Source organism: Molossus molossus, unplaced genomic scaffold (assembly GCF_014108415.1).
Source record: "Molossus molossus isolate mMolMol1 unplaced genomic scaffold, mMolMol1.p scaffold_m16_p_5, whole genome shotgun sequence".
In the NCBI taxonomy this organism is placed as follows: Eukaryota; Metazoa; Chordata; class Mammalia; order Chiroptera; family Molossidae; genus Molossus; species Molossus molossus.
The window spans coordinates 85,658,915-85,683,013 of record NW_023425388.1 but is presented as its reverse complement, the minus strand read 5'-3'; the positions used below and the strand labels follow the sequence as shown (position 1 = coordinate 85,683,013).

The 24,099-nt window shown below is 41.9% G+C and overlaps 1 protein-coding gene across 1 annotated transcript in view; it reads right to left on the bottom strand.

Annotated features, from left to right (window-relative positions):
• TMEM45A (transmembrane protein 45A) overlaps positions 1 to 12,673 on the bottom strand; it is a 115,515-nt gene extending 102,842 nt beyond the window's left edge. Inside the window, exon 1 of the mRNA XM_036243320.1 lies at positions 12,524 to 12,673. The gene's annotated coding sequence lies outside the window, so the exon portion shown is untranslated. The remainder of the gene's footprint in view (positions 1 to 12,523) is intronic.
• Between the last annotated feature and the right edge of the window lie 11,426 nt (positions 12,674 to 24,099).

Genomic DNA, 24,099 nt, shown 5'->3' with positions numbered 1-24,099 from the left:
TCTGCCATTATTGTTTCAAACAGGTTTTCAATTTCTTGTTCTCGCTCTTCTCCTTCCGGCACCCCCAAGATGCGAATGTTGGCACGCTTGAAGTTGTCCCAGAGGCTCCTTACACTATCCTCATTTTTTTGGATTCTTTTTTCTTTTTGCTGTTCTGATTGGGCGTTTTTTGCTTCCTTATATTCCAAATCGATGGTTTGTTTCTTGGATTTACGTACTCTACTATTGAATCTGTGTAAGTTATTCTTTATTTCAGTTAATGCCTCCTTCATTTCTGGCTGTGCATCCATCATTTCTGACTGGTCCTTTATTATGCTCTTGAGTCCCTCATTAAGTTCACTGAGGTTCTCACTAAGTTCATTGAGCATCCTTATAAGCAGTATTTTGAACTCAGCATCGGTTAGGTTGCTTATCTCCGTTTTGCTTAGTTCTTTTCTTGGGGTTTTGTTCTGTTCTTTCATTTGGGACCCGTTTCTTTGTTTCCTCATTTTGGCTGCCTCCCTGTGTCTGTTTCTGTGTATTACTTAACAAGCATATGGGGCTAGCTGAGACCAGATGCTGCTCATTTGAAAGAATTTAGGAAAAACCTGAAGCAGGATCCAAGACAGGCCAATCCTATAGTTAAGCAAGTGGCAACAGCTTGGGTGGGCCTGACAGTTGGGTGGGATGGGGCGGGGCTTCAGGGAGTCACCAGGGCGGGATTACCAGTGTGAGCCAGGTTGCTGGTGTCCCAAATATGGCAGCTGTCTGCCGCCCCAGGGAAGGGCTCACCAAAGGAACAAAGGCCTCTGACAGAACGTTTGTCCCAGAGAAAGCCCCCTCTCCAGCCCTTGCTTCAGTGCCAAACAGCTCAGTTCTTCCCTGTATGTCTCTGGTGCCCCTCGCGCTGCCTCCCCTCCGAGCTTAGAGGGAGAGAGTCCAATAAGTTCTTGAGTGGGCCCATTAAGGAGCTGCCTGGGGCTCCAGCCGCTTCAGCTTCCCTGAGCCTCAGTTCTTGCTGGTTTTTCCAGCCAGAAGTTATGGGGACTTCTCTTCCTGGCACTGGAACCCTGAGCGCAGCACCTGGTGTGGGACAGGGATCCCTCAGTCCTCAGGAAGGACCTTCCCAGTCAAGGTGTCCTCCTGATTGTTATCAACCACACGTGGGTATGGGACCAGCCCATCTCGCCACTGGCCCTCCTGCCCTCCGCCCCTCCTACCAGTCTGGATGTGGCTGCTGCTTTAATTCCGAAGTTGTAAGACTTCCATTCAGCTTGATTTCAGGCGGTTTTGAATGATGGTTGTTCTGTAGTTTTGTTGTAACTTTGATGTGGTTGTGGGAGGACGCAATACTGCGTTTACCTAAGCCGCCATCTTGACCGGAAGTCCCCCCAGGAAGTTTTTAATTTCTTCCGTGATCTCCCTGGTAACCCATTCATTGTTCAATAACATGCTATTTAGCTTCCATGTTTTCAAATGACTTTGCATGTTCTTGTTGCAATTCATTTCTAGTTGCATGGCATTGTGATCTGAGAAAATGCTTGATATGATTTCAATCTTCTTGAATTTGTAGAGACTTAATTTGTGCCCTAATATGTGGTCTGTCTTTGAGAATGTCCCATGTGCACTTGAGAAGAATGTGAATTATGCAGTTTTGGGGTGTAATTCTCTGTAGATATCTATTAAATCCATTTGATCTAGCACTTCCTTTCGAGTCTGTGTGTCCTTGTTAATTTTTTGTCTGGAAGATCTATTCAGTGATGTCAGTAGGGTGTTGAAGTCTCCTGCTATGATTGTATTGCTGTCGATTTCTCCTTTGAAGTCCTCCAGAAGATATTTTATATATTTTGGTGCTCCTATATTGAGTCCATATATGTTTACCAAGGTTATATCTTCCTGTTGTATAGATCTTTTCAATATTATGTAGTGGCCTTCTTTGTCTCTAGTTATGGCCTTCATTTTGAAATCTAATTTATCAGATATGAGTATTGCTACTCAGCTTTTTATTTCCTTTCCATTTGCTTGGAAGATTTTTTTCCATCCTATTACTTTCAACCTATATGAGTCTTTTGTTGTGAGGTCGGTCTCTTGTAAACAACATATATGAGTCATGCTTTCTTATTCAGTCAGCTACTGTGTGTCTTTTATTATTATTTTTCAATCCTCACCTGAGGACATTTTTTTGCATTTATCTTCAGATAGAGTGGGATGGAGACAGGGAGGGAGAGAGAGAGAGAGACATCGATGTGAGAGAGACACATCGACTGGCTGCCACCTGCATGACCCCAATCGGGGCTGGGGTAAAACTGCAACCAAGGTACGTGCCCTTAGTGGGAACTGAACACGGGACTCTCTGGTCCATGGGCCGACATTCTAACTGCTGAGCCAAACTGGCCAGGGCTAGTCTGTCTTTTTATCAGAGCATTCAACCATTTACATGTAAGGTGATTATTGATATGTACTTATTTATTGCCATTTTTGTTTAGTGTGGTTATATTTCTCTTCCTATTTCTTCTATTAATTACAGCTGTCCTTTTCACATTTCTAGCAGTGTTGGTTTAGTGATAATATATTCCCTTAGCTTTTTTTTTTTGTCTGTGAAGCTCTTTATTTGACCTTCTATTTTGAATGATAGCTTTGCTGTAAGAGTCATCTTGGATTCAGATCCTTGTTTTTCATGACCTTGATTACTTCATGTCATTCCCTTCTGGCCTGTAGTGTTTCTGTTGAGAAGTCAGCTGAGAGCCTTATGGGGGTTCCTTTGTAGGTAACCTGTTGCTTATCTCTTGCTGCCCTTAGGAGTCTCTGTTTGTCTTCAATTTTTGGCATTTTAATTACTTTGTGTCTTGGTATGGGCCTGTTTGGGTTCTTCTTACTTGGGACTCTCTGTGTTTTTTGAACTTAAATGCCTTCTTACTTCACCAAGTTAGGAAAGTTTTCTGTCACTATTTCTTCAAATATATTCTCTAACCCTTGCTCATTTTATTCTTCTTCGGGGACTCCTATAATGCAAATGTTATTACGTTTCTAGTTGTCCCACAGTTCTCTTAAGCTGTCTTCTGGTTTTGTAATCATTTTTTTCTTTTAGTTTTCTGATTGGTTGATTTTTTTTGTACCCTGTCTTCTAATTCATTGATCCAGTCCTCAGCTTCCTCTACTCTGCTGGTTAGTCCTTCCAATGTGTTCTTAATTTCTGCCCTATGTTAGTGACTTGGTCTGCTAAATAAAAGATCATCCTTCCATTTGAGCTCCATAGTCTGTACTCCATGACAAAATATGGTCACAAAGACATATATGCTTAAATTGACAAGTCAAGATATGTATATTATACATGTATATGTTTATGTATTTGTATGTGCATAGGTATATTGTTGAGTTTAAAAAAGGAAAGGCAGCTCTGGCCGGTTTGGCTCAGTGGTAGAACGTCGGCCTGAGGACCAATGAGTCTCTGGTTCGATTCTGGTCATTCTTCATTTCTACATGGTTGGTTTTCAATGTTTTTATATCTTTACTCATGGTGTTGATGTCCTTATTTATGCTGTTGAGCTTCCTCAAAATCATGGCTCTGAACTCTACCTCTGATAATGTGCTTAGGTTGCATTTCATTTATCTCATCTTTGATAAAATTCTCTTGTTCTTTCATTTGGGATTTGTTTCTTTGTTTTACCATTTGGGCTATCTCAGTGAGCTTGAAGCTTGCCAAATTTTTCCTGTGGGTGTTGGTGTTCTGCTGTTTGTGGCTCCCTCTACTGGGTTTGGATGAGTGTGGGAGGGCCCACGTTAAACACTACTGTCAAGTCTTACTTTCCTGGGTAGATTTGCAAGCCCAGGAAAGGTTCAGTTATCCTCTAGCTTTTTGCCTGAAGGCTATTAGTCTCAGTTACCCAGGGCCTTAGAATGTAGCCCTGTGGTGTTCTGCATAAGAGGATTTCCAGTGTATGGGATAGGTGCTGGTTGTTAATGAGCCTCAATTTGCATTTCTTTTGCTCACTTAAAGGGGGCTGAATCTCCAATGGAAGGGCTGCCCTTTCTCTCCTCAACTCTGGGAAGAAGCAAGCTGGCTACCATTCTGTGTGGGCAGGAAGGAGCAAGCTGGCCACTGTCCTTTGTGGCCGAGATTCAGCAAAACTCTGAGTGCCCTCTAAATCCAAGCTGTCCCCACAGAGTTCCAGTCCAGTCCAACCTCTCTCTGCAGCAGCCCAAGGTGAGTGGCTGTGGCCAATCTAGTACTCTATTTTGGCCCTCTGTGCTGTGGAGCCTGCTTGGGATTTTAACCCCAAGGGTGCTGCTCACAGCTAAGACTGCTGCTGTCTATGGGCTCCCAGCCTGCCACCCTCTCGCACCTCTGCAGATCCTACCAGTGTCCCTGGTTATATGGTCCTTTCCTGCTATTTTTCTGTTGCTTTTTTCTGATGATTTGTCTTTATTTTAGTTTTAATTCCCATTTGGTCCTGGGAGATTGTCTGTGTAGCGTCCATTAACTCCGTTGCCATTTTTTCTCCTGCCAAATTCAATTTTTTAGAAAGCTACAAAGGATAGCAACCTTTGCTCTAAACAGCAAGGAAGAAAGGAGACCTGTGCCTCTGGACCTTTTTCCACTTTAGGAGGTAACAGCACCAGAGAGGCCCAGGCTGGTCAGAGTGGTGGCAGGTATATGAGAAAGGACTCATATTCCAGGTTTTGCTGAGGCAGTTGAGTGTCAGAGTCCTTGGTTGGAGCTCTGATCCAGAGAGGAATGGAAACGGTCAGATGGCTCATGGGGAGAAGCCAACAGTCCAGAGAGAGGAGCACTACAGCAAACTTGGTTTGACAAACTGAGCCCTATGTTAGTGACTTGGTCTTCTAAATAAAAGAACATCCTTCCATTTGAGCTCCATAGTCTGTACTCCATGACAAAATATGGTCACAAAGACATATATATGCTTCAATTGACGAGTTAAGATATGTATATTATACATGTATATGTTTATGTATTTGTATGTGCATAGGTATATTTTTGAGTTTAAAAAAGGAAAGGCAGCTCTGGCTGGTTTGGCTCAGTGGTAGAACGTCAGCCTGAGGACCAATGAATCTCGGGTTCGATTCCGGTCAAGGGCACATATCTTGGTTGCAGTTGGTCCTGAGGGAGACAACCAGCCAATGTGTCCCTCTCACGTTAATGTTTCTCTCTCGCTTTCTCTCCCTCTCTCTTCCTCCCACTCTATCTGAAGATAAATAGCAAAATATCCTCGGGTGAGGATTAAATAAATAAATAAATAAATAAATAAATAAATAAGGAAAGGCAGAACAATATATGGTCTCATTTATATTTTAAAATTATATTTATGTTTAGATCTATACCTGCAAATGAATTCTTGACGAAGGTCTGGGAGGATACCCACCAAACTATGAACAAAGGTTATCTCTGGGACAGTAGTAGGACAGAAGAAAGCATAAATAAAGGGAAACTCCCACGTTTGACTCTAAACACTTTGTTTCAATTTTTTAACAAACATAACTTCCTACGTTTCAAATTCTAAGAGCTAAAAAAAGGTAACGAGGGTCAGGAAGGAAGGAGCAAAGGTAGAAAGGAGGGAAAGAAGAAAGGAAGGGAGGGAGGGAGGAAAGAAGGAAAGCTATCAGCAATCAATGCTCTTTCAACATAGAAATAACCTTTCTTCCCTAGAAACATTAAAAGTTACAAAGAGTAGAAATTTTGAGTAATTACATGAGGAAAAAATTAGCATTTTAGACATAAATTTTAAAATAAGTCAAGAATGAATCAATATTTTATACTGTGGCTATATTTATGCTAATGATGTTTATATAGAGATGAACATTATTGTAATTGATAAATGAATTGCTTAGATGTCCACATGCAAAAGAATAAAGTTGGACCCTTATGTCCATCATATACAAAAAGTAACTCAAAATTAATTTTAAAATCTAAGCATCAGAACTGAAACTAAAAGCTCTTAGAAGAAAATCTTTGTAACATTTCATTTTGCAAAGATTTCTTGGATATGTATCACCAAAACCACAAGCAACAAAAGAAAAATAAACTGGACTACATCAAATAAAACTTTTGAGCATCAAAGAATGCAATAGACAGACTGAAAAGGCAACCCAGGTAATGGAAGAAAATAGCTGCAAGTCATTTACCTAGTAAGTAGTTAATATCAAGACTATATAAATAACTCCTAGAACTTCATAACAAAATCAAAAACAAAAATAAGCAATCTGACTTAAGAATGAGCAAGAAACTTGAGTAGACATTTCTCCAAAGAAGATATGCAAACGGCCAATAAGCACTCAAAAATATGCTGAACTTTACTAATCATTAGGGAAATGCAAATCAAAACCACAATGAGCTATCACTTCACAGCCATAAGGATAGCTATTATTAAAAAAAAAAAAAAAAACAGAATATGTGTTGGCGAGGACATGGAGAAACTGGAACCCTTGTGCATTGTGGAAGGGAATGTAAACTGATGCAGCTGCTATAGTGGTTCTTCGAAAAATAAAAAAATCAAATTACTTTGTAACCCTGAACTCTACTTCTGGGTACATACACAAAAGAACAGAAGGCAGGAATTCCAACAGACATTTGTACATCAATGTTCATAGCAGCATTATTCACAATAGCCAAAAGATCATGTATTAGTCAGGGTTCACCGGAGAACGATAGGATATATAGGTAAAGAGAGGGATGTTGATTTTATGACTTGGCTCACATCACTATAGAGGTTGGCAAGTCCAAAATCTTTAGGGTAAGCCAACTAGCTGGAAACCCGGGAAAGAGCTGACACTACAGTTAAGTCTAAAGGCAATCCAGGGACAAAATGCTCTCTTCAGGGGAGATCAGTCTTTTTCCATTAAGGTCTTCAAATAATTGGATAAGGCCTACCCACAATATGGAAAGTAATTTGCTTTACTCAAAGTCTAATAATTTAAATGTTAATCTCCTCTTTAAAAAAATAGTGTCACAGCCCTGGCTAGTTTGCTCTGTGGTTAGAGCGTCGGCTCACAGACCAAAGAGTCTTGGGTTCAATTCTGGTCAAGGGCATGCACGTCGGTTGCAGTTTGTACCTGGCCCTGGTCGGGGTCGTGCAGGAGGCAACCAGTCAATGTGTCTCTCTGGCATTGATATTTCTCTCTCCCCTTCTCCCTCCCACTCCATCTGAAAGTAAATAGAAAAATATCCTCAGGTGAGGATTAAAAAAAATAAAAGTAAAAATACTATCACAGAAATATTTAGACTAATATTTGAACAAACATCTAGGTACTGTGGCCTACCCAAATTGATACAAAAAAGTAACCATCACCTATGGAAACAACCCAGATTTCCATCAGCAGATGAATGGATAAACAAAATGTGCTATATACATACAATAGAATATTATTTGGCCTTAAAATATGCAGTCAAGCACCAAATAATAAGGTTTCTGTCCATGAGGAACTGCATATATGACAGCGGTCACATAAGAATTAAATGGATTATAAGCAAAAGGTTTATTTGTAATGGTGAAAGAAAAGGCTGGATTCAACTATATTGCTGAACTTATTGCCAGCTCTGGGTGGTTTAAATAGATGAGGAGGCTCAGCATGTTGTCTGTCTACTCTCTGCCCACACAATGGCTACAGCCTAGAGTTGGTGAGGGAGCAAGAGGAGAGCCCTAAGGGGGAGGGGAGCCCCAGCCCAAACATGCACACCTGCATACTGTGAGCACAAACTCACTGCCCTTCTTCATTTTCCCCTTATCTCTCTTTCCCAGGTCTGTTCCTCTCTCTTTCCTTCTCTCCCTCTCTCTCCTCCCCCTTTCCCTTTCATTATTTCTTGTCTCCAGATTTATCTTTCTGGTTCTCTTCTGATCTCTGTTCTCACTTTCTCTCCCCTTCTCTTCCTTCTCTCTCTCCCATCCTCCTCCCTCCTCCTGAGCTCTACTCTCCCTCAGATGGAGCCTCCCCCCACAACCTTCCTCCTGCCTGACCACCCCCCCCCACTAGGCACATGCACTTTATCTTTTGCATCATACTTTTATTGTACCTTATCTATGTTTAGATACACAAATAGTTATCTTTGTGTTACAATTACCTGTGGTATTCAGTACATGCTATACAGGCTTGCAGCCTAGGAGCACTAGGCTGTACCATATAGCCTAGGTGTGCAGTAGGTTACCATCCAGGTTTGTGTAAGTGCACTCTATGACGTTTGCACAAGGACAAAATTGCCTAAGAATGCATTTCTCAGAATGTATCCCCATCATTAAGCAACACATGACTAATGAAAGTCCAACACGTGATACAATATAGATGAACCCTGAAAACATTATGCTAAGTGAAATAAGACAGTTATAAAAGGGCAAATGTTGTATAATTCCAGTTATATAAGGCCCCAAGAGTAGTCAAATTTATAGAGATAGAAAGTAGAATGGCAGTTATCAGAGGCTGACAGCAAGGGTAATAAAGAGTTATTACTGAATGGGTATAGAGTTTCAGTTTGATGAAAAAGTTATGAAGATTAGTGGTGATGGTTGCACAACAATGTGAATATACTTAATACCACTGACCTATACAATTAGAAATGGTTAAAATGGCAAATTTTATGTCATATTTTATCGCAATAAAAAAAGCAAAGTGCTTACATGTATAGGCTTTACTAAGATTCAGATACTATAATACATAACTTAAGTTGATTTTCTCATTTACTGATTATTGATAACCCCACTTTGTAGATTAAAAAGCCTCTTAGAAAAAGTGATTTGCTCCAGGTACACTAGTAAGAAGCCAATCTAGGATTGAAACCTTCCAGTCTGACTCCAGTCTATGAGCTTAGTCAGTGTGTTATACTAAAAAGAGAGACTACATTAAAGTAATGAGATAAAAAGCAAATTACAATATTTTTCAAATGATATTTTAAGTTGAATCAATACATTAAAATTTTAAATAACGAATTCCCAAAATGATGTGAAATCCAGACCGGGTATAATTAATAACGAGACACCTAAAATTGCCCTACATTGACCTTCACCATGAAGTTCTTATCCCCAAACCACAGCATCTCCAGAAATCGGACGAGAAGCCAGAATGTCCAAGAAATAGGGGTACTTGGAATTGCCCCATTCTTCCATAAGCCTTGGAATATTTCATAGTTTCCCTATTTTTTAAAAAATACTGTGGTCCCATTTATATTTTTTAATTATATATTTTTATCTCTATATTGTGAGTGGACTGTTAGAGAAGGACTGGAAGGAATCTGACTAAACCATAAACAAACGTTACCTCTGGATAGAGTAGCAAAATGGGAAGAAAGCAGGTAACTAAAGGAGAAACCATTATTTTTTATATTTATACTCTCTGTTTCAGTTTTCCAAAGAAGCAATCATCCAAATGACATCTATCCAATGTGTACCTAAGTCCAGGACCACAGCGGTTATGCTGAAACAAGATGAAAAGACAGAGTGCTTGTCTGCAATGAGCTCCATGTAGTAAACAGATGCAACGTTTCCGGTCTCCATGAGCAGTACTTCTCATGAACAAGACTCATGATGGTGTTCCAGCCCCTCCAGGGAAATTGTACCAACTTGATTCTCCAAATGTTCCCTGCCCCTTCAAAGGTCCTTCTTTTATGGACTTCTTGACTACCACCACCACAAAGAAGAAGAGTAGCCCAGCTGTATTAAATCTAAGACAATATTGACCAGCAGTTAAGGCTTGGATTCTGGTGTTACATTGTCAGAGTGTGTATCTGCCATTTGTTCACTGTGTGACTTTGGGCAAGTTTTTAAATCTGCCACAGCCTCTGTCTCCTCAGCTACTAAGTACCAACCATCACAGGGTTGTTGAGAGGCTTACATAAGCTAAGACATGTAAAACATTTGGAACAATGTCTGCTGTGTATTAAGTGGTCAGAAAATGTTAGCCATAGATGCATCAAATAGCCATGTGCAAGCAAGAGACTGTCCCAGGGATGGTGGGGGAAAAGATCATCCAAGGGAAAGGGGACCTTAGAGATAATTTTCGAGCTGATGGCACAGAGAGGTCCATAATGGCTCAATGTCATGCCTGAGGTTACACAGGTGGTCAGCAGCAGCACCAGGGCCAGACACAGGTTCTCTCTGACAAAGCTCAAAGCCCTGGAGGAATAGAAAGCAAGAGATCTCCAAAATGACTCTCCATGTAGGCACATATTACAAGTCTTATCTACTTCAATAATTGTACATTATAAAGTGATTAGTATTAACATGTGAATAAACAATCCTCTCAGTAGAATGGGAAAGAACTATTCCGCACACAGTGTGTGTGTATGGGGGCAGAGGAGAGGTGCAAAAATCACCCATGTCAAAGACTTTAGGGCATAGCCTGTTTCTGAAAAGTAGCCTGGGTAATAGCCCAGAATGCCAGGCCACTTTAGCAAAGCTCCAAGACAGCCACTACAGAGTCCAAAAAGTGGGGTCCAGACTCATTGGTCCATCCTGCCTACACAGCCTGCAAGCCCTGAAGGCAGGCCACAGAAGCAATAGAGCAGATAGGGAGGGTATGCTAGGCAAAATGTAGACACCAGACTCCAGAAACACTTCCACTATGTAACTATTGCCAGTTCAGTTTACCATCCACCATCAATCTACCTCCCAAGCCTCTCCTTCCCCACCAGGCTCTCCATGCCATCCTCCCACCACTCTAATCTTTCCAACCTTCCCACTCTATGCCCACATAGATTGTCCTGGATTACAATTCTGTGTCCACATAGAGCCACACTTTCCAGCCTCAGTGCTTTGCCCAGGCTTTCTCTTCCTCCTAAAATGCTGCCACCTGCTATTGCTATGATCCCTTTACCATCAACTAAAACTGTTGGGCAAAAATTTTCCCCCAGCCCTGGCCAGTTTGGCTCAGCGGACCAGAGAGTCCCAGGTTTGGTTCCCGCTAAGGGCACATACCTCAATTGCAGTTTGTCCCCGGCCCTGGTTGGGGTCGTGTGGGTGGCAACCACTTGATGTGTCTCTCACATCGATGTTTCTCTCTCTCCCTCCTGCTCTATCCGAAGACAAATGCAAAAATGTCCTCAAGTGAGGATTTAAAAAAAAAATTTTCCACAGAAATGCCAACCTTTCCATGAAGCTATCCTAAATTAAGAACTTGCCTTTCCATCCTCTGAACCTTCTAGATCTTTCTAAGGCATTCAATAAATTCTACCTCACTCCCCTCTCAAGACTCTCTCCTTTACAGCCATTTGCAGTAATCTCTAACAAGTTGTTAGCACTACTAGTTGCTAGCACAGAGGTCAGAATGGTGGCTGATGTGCACCAGGGGGAGCTGGGAAGGAAAGCAATAAAGAGTGAGTAGACAGCAAAGACTTACTATGTCCCAGAACTATTCTAAGTGTTTAACATATGTTAACTCAATTAGTCCTGAAGACAACCCCATTAGGTAGGTGCTATTATCTCCACATTACAGAGGCAGAAACTGAGGTACAGGTGGGTTGACTAACTTGCCCAAGGTCAAACAGTAGGGTTGTGAATTGAACCAGACCAACTGGCTCTTTATACTGTTTCTCTGCAACACTGTTTCTTCTCACCCTGCATCACTAAAAACATCTTCAACTGTTCCACTCATTGTGTGCATTGCCTTTTTAAATCAAAAACATGCTCTGCAACTAGCAATGTGGCACCAAATTCCCACCTACTGTTTTCTAAGCCAGAAATTAAATATCCATTCTAGCCATGATAGTAAATAATATATGTCAAGGTCTCAAATCCAAAACATTGCTTAAACAGAGAGAATTATAGATATTGCTAATGCAATGGGTCTCAGGCCATTTACCTAGCTCAATATTTGCCATTATTTCCATCCTAAAATATATACCAGAACCATCTGCAATGACACTCTGAATATAACTTTGATAGAATTATGGGATCAATATACAATTATAGCATGAAGTTACTGATACACATAATTGTCGCATGTTTAGGATTTTTTTTTTTAACAATCATAAAGGAATTTGGGCCTCCCACTATGGATAAGAGAATATAGACAATATACATTTGGATTACAATTATATTCAAATATAACTGCAACAGCAATTACCTATCTATATAATCCAGTTTTTAAATAATCTAATGTTAAACATCCTACTAACAAGCCAAAGTTTTGTTAATTATGAACAAGCCAGATAATTTTCTCAATCTTCTGTCAAGACAGGCAGGGAGAGGGGACGTATAAAGAGTTCAGTTTAACAAATGTATAATCTGTTTTCACAGAAAGAAAATAGAAAAATAAATATATCAGTAGGTTCGACTCTTAAGTTAGGAGAGGCTTACAACAGGATACCTGTTATATTTCTGTTCCCAGAAAATTTTAAAATAGCATACAGATGACTAAGATGTTAAATTAAATTAAAATCTTAGCAAAGCAGAAGAAAAGGAAGCCTAGGCTCTGTGCAGTTTGTGGGAGCAAGCGATATTTTTTCTTTCCCCGAAGAAGAGAAGACTAGTGAGAACAGCAAAAAGACTCAGAATAGAGATCACAGCAGGAGAAACAGGATATCCAGCACGTATCCAAAACTTACCCAACTTGGTCTGTTTACTCAACACTTTATTTTTCCCACTTTGCCAGTTTAAATCAGACCGCGGCTGAGCTTTTGTTGTTGCTGTTTCTGTTCTTTTGATCCCAGAGCCCCATGAAAATTAAACTTTGTGTTGGATGGGATCTGGCCCCGTCTCACATTAGAGTAGGGGGAAATGTTTTAAACTTGGATCCTCGTTTGCTTCTTTGGGAAAACGAATAAATAGTAAGTGGCTAGAAGGAGAGGACGTGGGAGACGTGCTCAGATGACGTTGGGCCCGCGAAGGGGCTGCACAGTTCCCCAGCGCAGCTGTCCAGATGTGCCTCATCTGGTCCCCCCGCGGGGCACGAATCTCGGCCGCCGTGGCTACCCGAAGCTCCAGCTCATTGGTGGCTGCAGCTCCTCACTTGTCGCCTATTGGTCGGGCGGCCCGCCATTCCGGCAGGCCTGGGCCCGCCCCCGCCCGCCGGGCCAGCTGGTTGCATCCTCTTAGGGAACCTGGAAGTGCTGCGCGGGCGCTGATGTGGCAGTCGGCGGCGCCAAGCCAACCCGAGAGGGGCCCGGGGCCGAGGGGTGGCTCCTCTGCACCCAGGCCCCTGTTACGCCCATCCTTTTAGGCACTTAGGCTGGTTTAAGCAGGATGATTTTACTTTATTTTTGGGATGAAATTAAGGCGCGCCCTGCGCTCGCTTAAATCCCCTGCAATCCCAAGGGGAAGGGAATGGGGCTTCGGGATGCCCACGCCCCCAAAGGGCGTTCAGCCAGCTCAGGGTTTCAGCCTCTCCACTTGCTCCAGAGAGCAAATTATAAAACCGAAGAGCCTGTTCCTTGAGGATAGTGTTCTTTTGTTGGGGGGAAAGCCTTAATGAATCCTTCTTTGAAGCCCTTATTAAACAGGAGGTGTCTGTTACCTGCGGAGAGAAGGCCAAGGTTGGTTACAGGGGTGCTTAGATTGGTTTGGTGTTTTTGTTGTTGGATGGTGGAAAACAGAAATGTCGTTTGGTCCTATGAAAAATTAGACAGGGCTACCCCTAACGATGTTTTGATCCTGGGGAAAGTGTGGAAGGGTTGACTGGTTGGTTGATTAATTGGTGAGGGTTGAGGGGCTTAAGATTTGTAAATCAATTTCCATTATAACTTAAAGATGTTGACAGAAACGCGACCTTATTGAAATATTAAGATGTCAAAAGCCACACTCATTGGACCACACATATTGGAAGACGCCAGCTTCTGTACTAAACAGCTTGACCCAGATTATCATATTTAATTCTTAACAACCACCTTATAAAGCAGATATTATAATTATCTTCATTTTCAGATGAGGCTACCAAGACACAGAGAAGCCTATCTCAGCATACCACTGAGATCTCCAATATATGTTTGCAGCACTGCACCATGGGTACATAAACTTATATGCTATTTGCCAGGAGTGGGTAGGTCAAAATTTATTGTGAGTGCCTCTACCTTCTTATGTTCAAAGCTTTCACCACATAGATGCTGTCCTCTTGGTTGGTATATTTGTTATTTATTGCTATGTATGTAATAGATTACCACAAATTTAGTATCTTCAAACACCACAAATTTATTGCACAGTTTTTGAGGGCCAGAAGTTCAGGCATGGCTTCACTGAATCCTCTGCTCAGGGTCTCACAAGGTGTTGTCTAGGCTGCATTCTCACCTGGAGGCTTGATTGAGGAAAAATCTGCTTCCAAGCTTCGCTTCCTCAGGTGGCTGGCAGGGTTCATTTCTTTGCAGCTGTAGGGCTAAGTCCCCAGATTCTTTCTGGATGTCAGCTAGCAGCTACCCTTATCCCTTAGTGTTTGCTCTTAGCTCCTACACTTTCTAAAAGCCAGGAGGTTAAGATCATGGGGGGCTACCTTAGAGTATGTTTGCCACAGAGGACCAGTCAGGCACTTCAGTCTCGATCACCCTGATTGCAATGTTATCACATCTACACAAGCTCTCCAAATATTCAGGGCCCTGCTTGCCTATTAGACTGGGAAATCATGAATGGATTCACAACACTTAATCTCTCTAGCAGCTAAGAAAACCCACAAAGAAAGTTTGGCCCTTGAAATCAGTCAAAAGCTTGGTTTTCTGAAACGTTTGTAATCTGACAAGAGTGCACCTTTAATCACAAAGGCTACTCAATAATGGGCTGATAGTCAAGGTTCATGATCAAACTTCCATGCTCATTACCATTGACAGGCATCTGATATTGATTGACCATTGAGACAGCTTCCTCAAAAATCTATGAAAAGATTGCTGGGGATTTCAGTTTGCAAGAATATAGAGTTGAAAAAAGTTTCTCTATTCTGTTAGTACAACTAAAAGGCCTGACTTTATGTAAATGAACAAACATAAGAAAAGGAAGGTGACACACAATTAGGAATCCAGGGAAGGAAAGAATGACAGGATGGTGAGTTCTCTGAGTTTTCTTTTGTCTCACTGACCCAGACTTGGAGCCCAGCAAAAGCTTGTTCACTCTAGCCAAAGGACCAAGAAAGGGGAGCCTAAAACAACAACAAAAAGTGGCTCAGCAGTTAGAGGGTCGGCCTTCAGACCAAAGAGTCTTGGGTTCCCTTCCAGTCAAGGGCATATACCTTTGTTGTGGTTGCATCCTTGACCCTTGTTGGAGTCGTGCGGGAGGCAACCAGTCAATGTGTTTCTCTCTCTCTCTCTCTCTCTCTCTCTCCCCCTCTCTCTCTCTCTCCCCCTCTCTCTCTCTGTCTCCCTCTCTCTCCCCGCCCCTCTCTCTTCCCCTCCTCCCTTCCTCCCTCCCACTCTACCTGAAAATCAGTGGAACAATATTCTCAGGTGAGGATTAAAGAAAAAAAAAGTTTAAATAATAAAGGCTATACTCCACCCAAACACCTCAGAGAAAACTGCAACTCCACCCACACCCACACCCGAAAGCCCAAGTGAAGAGAGTCTAGACTTCCACCCTCACAAGAATAAAACAAAGTGAAAACAAAGAACTAGGTTTTTTAAAAGATCAATATAGCCCTGGCTGGTTTTGCTCAGTGGTTGGAGCTTTGGCCTGCGGTTCAGTTCCCGCTAAGGGCACTTACCTTGGTTGCAGTTTGTCCCGCTAAGGGCACTTACCTTGGTTGCAGTTTGTCCCCGGCCCTGGTTGGGTCGTGCGGGTAGCAACCATTCCATGTGTCCCTTTCATGTCGATGTTTCTCTCTCTTTCTCTCTCTCCCCCTCCCATTCTATCCAAACAAACAATAGAAACATGTCCTCGGGTAAGGAATAAAAAAAAAAAAGATCAAGATAATTGGCACACCACTAGCACAATTGAAAAATAGAGAAGACACAAATTACCAATGTTAAGAATGAAGCAGGACTTCCGGTCAAGATGGCGGCGTAGATCAACGCGGTATCGTGTCCTCCCACAACCACATCAAAGTTACAACTAAACTACAGAACAACCATCATTCAAAACTGCCTGAAATCAAGCTGAATGGAAGTCCTACAACTACGGAATTAAAGCAGCAGCCACATCCAGACTGGTAGGAGGGGCGGAGGCGAGACGGGCTGGACCCACACCCACGTGTGGCGGATAAAAATCAGGAGGATACCTCGGCTGGAAAGGTCCTTCCTGAGGACTGAGGGGTCCCCATCCCACACCAGATGCCCTGCTCAGGGTCCCAGTGCGAGGAAGAGAAGTCCCCATAACTTCTGGCTGGAAAAACCAGCAGGAACTGAGGCTCAGGGAAGCTGACGGGGCTGGAGCCCCAGGCAGCTCCTTAAAGGGCCTGCGCACGGACTTATCAGACTCTCTCCCTCTAAGCTTGGAGGGGAGGCAGCTCGAGGGGCACCAGAGACATACAGGGAAGAACTGAGGGAAGACATGCAGGGCACTGGAGAGAGGGCTTTCTCCGGGACAAAAGTGCTGTCAGAGGCCTTTGTTCCTTTGATGAGCTCTTCCTGGGGGCGGCAGACAGCCGCCATATTTGGGACTTCAGCTCACACTGGTGGCCCTGCCCCATCCCACCCAACTTTCAGGCCCACCCAAGCTGTTGCCACTTGCTTAACCATAGGATTGGCCTGTCTTGGATCCTGCTTCAGGTTTTTCCTAAATTCTTTCAAACGAGCAGCCTCTGGTCTCAGCTAGCCCCATACTGCTCGTTAAGTAATACACAGAAACAAACACAGGGAGGCAGCCAAAATGAGGAGACAAAGAAACAGGTCCCAAATGAAAGAACAGAACAAAACCCCAAGAAAAGAACTAAGCAAAATGGAGATAAGCAACCTAACAGATGCTGAGTTCAAAATACTGCTTATAAGGATGCTCAATGAACTTAGTGAGAACCTCAGTGAACTTAATGAGGGCCTCAAGAGCATAATAAAGGACCAGTCAGAAATGATGGATGCACAGTCAGAAATGAAGGAGGCACTAACTGAAATAAAGAATAATTTACACAGATTCAATAGTAGAGTACGTAAATCCAAGAAGCAAACCATTGATTTGGAATATAAGAAAGCAAAAAACGCCCAATCAGAACAGAAAAAAGAAAAAGGAATCCAAAAAAAATGAGGATAGTGTAAGGAGCCTCTGGGACAACTTCAAGCGTGCCAACATTCGCATCTTGGGGGTGCCGGAAGGAGAAGAGAGAGAACAAGAAATCAAAAACCTGTTTGAAACAATAATGGCAGAAAACTTTCCTAACTTGGGGAAGGAAACAGACATACAAGTCCAGGAAGCACAGAGAGTCCCAAACAAGATGAACCCCAAGAGACCCACACCAAGACACATCATCATCAAAATGCAAAAGGTTCAAGACAAAGAGAGAATCTTAAAAGCAGCAAGAGAAAGGCAGCTAGTTACCTACAAGGGAGTTCCCATAAGGCTGTCAGCTGATTTCTCAAAAGGAACTTTGCAGGCCAGAAGGGAATGGCAAGAAATATTCAGAGTGATGAAAAGCAAGAACCTACAACCAAGATTACTCTATCCTGCAAAGCTGTCATTTAGAATTGATGGCCATATAAAGATTTTCCCAGGCAAGAAAAGTTAAAGGAGTTCATCACTACCAAACCGTTATTATATGAAATGATGAAGGGTCTTTTTGAAGAAAAAGATAAAATATATGAACAAACAAAATGGCAATGAAGACATATCTATCAACAATGGAATCAACAAACAAAATGAACAGGTAGAACGGAAATATTCTAATAGATACAGAGAACATTTTGTTGGTTGCCAGATGGGAGGGGGGTTTGGGGAATGGGTGAAAAAGGTGAAGGGATTAAGAAGTACAAATTCATTGCTAGACTGACAAACCTCAAAGGGAAAGGGGTTGGGGGGTGGGAAGCAATAAACCAAAGAACTTATATGCATAACCAATGGACACAGACAACAGTGTGGGAAAAGGCGGGAGAGGGGGTGGGAGCGGGAGGAGGGGGTCAATGGGGGAAAAATGAGGAACATCTGTAATACATTTTACATTCAACAATAAAAATTTTAAATTAAAAAAAAAGAATGAAGCAGACCTTGCAGGCATCAAAAAGTAAGAAAACAACACAAAAAAATATGACAAGTGAAATATGAGAAGTGATTCTAATCAAGGGCATGTACCTTGATTGCAGTTTGGTCCCCCATCCGGGTTGGGGTCATGCAGAAGGCAACCAATCTGTGTCTCTCTCACATCGATATTTTCTCTCTCTCTCTCTCTCTCTCTCTCTCTCTCTCGCTCGCTCTCTCTCTCGCTCTCTCTCTCTCTCTCCCCCCCTCTCTCTCCCTCCCTCTCCCTTCCTCCCTCCCTCTCCCTTCCTCCCTCCCTCTCCCTTCCTCCCTCCCTCTCCCTTCCTCCCTCCCACTCTATCTGAAGATAAATGGAAAAAGATACTCAGGTGAGAACCGAAAAAAAAAAAAAACACAAAAACACAAATTACCACAATTCACCCAATTGAAATCAATAATTTGAATAGCCTTGTGACTATGAAGGAAATTTAATTCATACTTTAAATACTCCTATACTTACCAAAATGCATAAAGAACTGATAAAACTCAACACCAAGAAGACAAACAACCCAATTAAAAAATGGGCAAAACAGCTGAATAGACACTTCTCCAAGGAGGACATACAGATGGCCAATAGACATGAAAAAATGTCATCACTAATCATCAGATAATGCAAATTAAAGCCACAATGAGCTCTGGCCAGTTTGGCTCAGCGGTAGAGTGTTGGCCCACAGACCAGTGAGTCCCAGGTTCGATTCCGGCCAAGGTCACACACCTCGGTTGTGGTTTGTCCCCAGCCCTGGTCAGGGTTGTGTGGGAGGCAACCAGTCGATGTGATGTGTCCCTCTCACATTGATGTTTCTCACTCTCTTCCTTTCTCCCTCTATCTCCCTCCCACTCTATCTACAGATAAATAGAAAAATACCCTTGAGTAAGAATTTTAAAAACAAAAGTAAAACCACAGCCCTGGCCGGTCTGGCTCAGCAGTTAGAGCATTGGCCTGTGGTCCAGAGAGGCCTGGGTTCGGTTCCCGCTAAGGGCATGTACCTCGGTTGCAGTTTGTCCCCGGCCCTAGTTGGGTTGTGTGGGTGGCAGCCACTCGATGTGTCCCTTTCACGTCTATGTTTCTCTCTCTCTCTCTCCCTCCCACTCTATCTGAACAAAAAAAATGGAAAAATTTTATCCTCGGGTGAGGATAAAAATAAAATAAAACCACAATGAGATGTCACCTCATGCCTGTCAGAATAACTACCATCAATAAGTCAACAAACAAGTGCTGGTGAGGAGACCGAAAAATGGCGGCGGAGTGAACGGAGCTACACAGACCGTCTCCCAGAACCAAACTGGAATTACAACTATAACACAGACAAATCGACGGGAAAAACCAACAGAAAAGCAGCTTGCGAGGACCATACAACGAGGGACACTGACTCCATCCCGGTAGGCTTGCGAAGGCGCGAGACGGGGCTGGGAGCGCACGGTCGGCAGCTCGGCAGCGGCCTGAGCTATAAGCGGCGCCCGCGGGTTACACTCCCAGGCGGCCCCACAGCGCAGCCGGGACTGAGGCTAAAACAGCCACAGCCACTCACCTTGGGCTCCGGCAGAGGGAGGGCAGACTGGACTGGAACTGTGTCGGGACACTCGGGGTTTGGAGGGCTCTCGGAGCTTTGGCTGAGTGCAGCCACTCAGGACGGTGGCCACATTGCTTCTTCCCAGGGCTCTGAGAGAGGCAGCAGCCCCTCCCTCGGAGATCCAACCCCACCCTGTGGGCCATTGAAGTGTTAATTGAGGCTCACTAAGGACCAGCATCTGCCCCACCCTCGTGAAAGCCCCTTGGCTGAGCACCAGAGGGAGTTTTTCAATCAACTGACAACCCAAAACTCATCAATTAACCTAGACTGCTAGCTTCCAGGCAAAAAGCTAGAGGATAACAGTACGTTTCCTGGGCTGGCAGCTTTAACCAGGAAAGTAAGTCTTGACAGTGGTGTTCAACGCGGGTCCTCCCTCGCTCATCTAAACACAGGAGAGGGAGCCACAAACAGAAGAACACCAACACCCACAGGGAGAACTTGACAGGCTCCAAAGCCCACAGTGATAGCTAAAATGGTGAAACACAGAAACAGAAGCCAAATGAAAGAGCAAACCACCTCCACCGAAGATGAGATCAATGTGGAGCAATTAGGCATGTTAACAGAGCTAGAATTCAGAGCCATGATCTTGAGGAAGCTGAACAGCATGAGTAAGGACATAGAGACACTGAAAATAAGCCAAATGGAAATTAAAAACCAACAAGAAGAGATAAAAAATGACATATCCGAAATGAAAAACACATTGGAAGGTTTAAAAAGCAGAGTAGGGGAAGCTGAGGACCGGATCAGCGAATTAGAAGACAGGGTAGAAAAAATCAACCAATCAGAAAAACAAAAGGAAAAAACTATTAAAAAACAGGAAGACAGCTTAAGAGAACTATGGGACAACTGGAAACGTAATAATATTCGCATCATAGGAGTCCCCGAAGAAGAAGAAAAGGAGCAAGGGATAGAGAATATACTCAAAAAAATAGTGAGAGAAAACTTCCCTAATTTGGTGAAGGAAGAAGGCATTCAAGTTCAAGAAGCACAGAGAGTCCCAAGTAAGAAGAACCCAAACAGGCCCACACCAAGACACATAGTAATTAAAATGCCACAAATTAAAGACAAAGAGAGAATCCTAAAAGCAGCAAGAGATAAGCAACAGGTTACCTACAAAGGGAACCCCATAAGGCTCTCAGCTGACTTCTCACAAGAAACACTACAGGCCAGAAGGGAATGGCATGAAGTAATCAAAGTCATGAAAAACAAGAATCTGAATCCAAGACTACTCTACCCAGCAAGGCTATCATTCAAAATAGAAGATCAAATAAAGAGCTTCCCAGACAAAAAAAAGCTAAGGGAATACATTAGCACCAAACCAGCACTGCAAGAAATGTTAAAAGGACTGCTGTAATTAGCAGTAGAAATGGGAACAAAAATAGAACCACACTAAACAAAAATGGCAATAAATAAGTACATATCAATAATCACCTTAAACGTAAATGGACTGAATGCTCCCATAAAGAGACACAGAGTAGCTGATTGGATAAGAAAGCATGACTCATCTATATGTTGTTTACAAGAGACCCATCTCTCAACAAAAGACTCACATAGGTTGAAAGTGAAGGGATGGAAAAAAATTTTCCAAGCAAATGGAAAGCAAAAAAAAGCTGGGGTAGCAATTCTCATATCTGATAAAATAGATTTCAAAATGAAGACCATAACTAGAGACAAAGACGGCCACTACATAATATTGAAAGGATCTATCCAACAGGAAGATATAACCTTGATAAACATATATGCACCCAATATAGGAGCACCAAAATATATTAAAAATCTTCTGGAGGACTTCCAAGGAGAAATCGACAACAATACAATCATAGCTGGGGACTTCAACACCCCGTTGACAGCACTGGATAGATCCTCTAGGCAAAAAATTAGCAAGGAAACAGAGACTCTAAATGAAGCACTAGACCAAATGGATTTTATAGATATCTACAGAGAATTACACCCCAAAACTACAGAATACACATTCTTCTCAAGTGCACATGGGACATTCTCAAAGATAGACCACATGATAGGACACAAACTAAATCTCTACAAGTTCAAGAAGATTGAAATCATATCAAGCATCTTCTCAGATCACAATGGCATGAAACTAGAAATCAACTGCAACAAGAACATGCAAAGACATTTCAACACATGGAGGCTAAATAGCATGTTATTAAACAATGAATGGGTCACCGAGGAGATCAAGGAAGAAATCAAAAACTTCCTGGAAACCAATGAAAATGAACACACAACAACACAAAATCTATGGGATGCAGCGAAAGCAGTTCTGAGAGGGAAGTTCATAGCACTACAGGCCTACCTCAAAAAACAAGAAAAATTTCTAATTGACTGTCTAACCTCACAACTTAAAGAATTAGAAAGCAAACAAAAAGAAAACCCCAGAGCAAGTAGAAGGAAGGAAATAGTAAAGATCAGAGCAGAAATAAATGACATAGAGACCAAAAAAACAATTCAAAGGATCAATGAAACAAAGAGCTGGTTTTTCGAAAAGATAAACAAGATTGATGGACCCTTAGCTAGACTCACCAAGAAACAAAGAGAGAGAACCCAAATACACAAAATCAGAAATGAAAGAGGAGAAGTAACAACCAACACCACGGAAATACAAAAGATCGTTAACAACTACTATGAACAACTATATGGCAACAAATTTGACAATCTCAGCGAAATGGACAAATTTCTAGAAACACACAGTCTCCCAAAACTATTCCCGGAAGAGATAGAAAACTTGAACAGACCAATAACAACTAAGGAAATTGAAGAGGTAATCAAGACTCTCCCAGCAAACAAAAGCCCAGGCCCAGATGGTTTCACGGGGGAGTTTTACCGAACATTCAAAAAAGAACTAACACCCATTCTCCTCAAACTATTTCAAAAAATTCAAGAAGAAGGAAGACTTCCAAACACGTTCTATGAGGCCAGCATAATTCTAATTCCAAAACCAGAAAAAGACACTACGAAGAAAGAAAACTACAGGCCAATATCCCTGATGAACATAGATGCCAAAATCCTGAACAAAATACTAGCAAATCGGATCCAGAAATACATCAAAAAAATTATTCACCATGACCAAGTGGGATTCATTCCAGGGATGCAAGGCTGGTACAATATTCGCAAATCAATAAACGTGATACACCACATAAACAAAATGAAGAATAAAAACCACATGATCATATCAATAGATGCTGAAAAAGCATTCGACAAAATCCAGCATCCATTTCTGATAAAAACGCTCAGCAATGTAGGAATAGAGGGATCATATCTCGACATAATAAAGGCCATATATGAAAGACCTACAGCCAACATCATACTCAATGGACAGAAACTAAAAACATTTCCATTAAGAACAGGAACAAGACAGGGATGTCCACTTTCGCCACTCTTGTTTAACATTGTACTGGAAGTCTTAGCCACAGCAATCAGACATGAAGAAAAAATAAAAGGGATCCAAATTGGAAAGGAGGAAGTGAAACTGTCATTATTTGCAGATGACATGATATTGTACATAGAAAACCCTAAAGACTCCATCAAAAATCTATTAGACTTAATAAATGAATTTGGCAAAGTAGCAGGATACAAAATTAACGTCAAGAAATCGACGGCATTCTTGTACATCAATGATGAACTCACAGAAAGAGAAACTGAAAAAACAATCCCATTTACCATCGCTCCAAAAAAATTACGATACCTAGGAATAAATTTAACCAAAGAAGTAAAGGACCTATTTGCAGAAAACTACAGGTCATTGAAAAAAGAAATAGAGGAAGATATAAAAAAGTGGAAGAACATACCCTGTTCATGGATTGGAAGAATTAACATAATTAAAATGTCCATACTACCCAAAGCAATCTATAGATTCAATGCAATCCCCATCAAAATACCAACGACATATTTCATAGAACTAGAACAAATACTTCAAAAGTTCATATGGAACCAAAAAAGACCCCGAATAGCCACAGCAATCTTGAAAAAGAAGAACAAAGTTGGAGGGATCACATTACCAGATATCAGGTTATACTACAAAGCGACTGTAACCAAAACAGCCTGGTACTGGCACAAGAACAGGCATATAGACCAGTGGAACAGAACTGAAAACCCAGAAATGGACCCAAGGCAATACGCTCAATTAATATTTGACAAAGGTGGCAAGAGCATACAGTGGAGTAAAGACAGCCTCTTTAATAAATGGTGTTGGGAAAATTGGACAGCTACATGCAAAAAAATGAAACTCGACCATCAACTTACACCATACACAAAAATAAACTCAAAATGGATAAAAGACTTAAATGTGACCCGTGAATCCATAAAAATTCTAGAAGAAAATGTAGGCAACAAAATTTCGGACATCATACGGAGCAGAATTTTCACTGATACATCACCTAAGGCAACAGAAATAAAGGAGAAAATGAACACATGGGACTACATCAAACTAAAAAGCTTCTGCACAGCAAAAGAAACGATCATCAAAA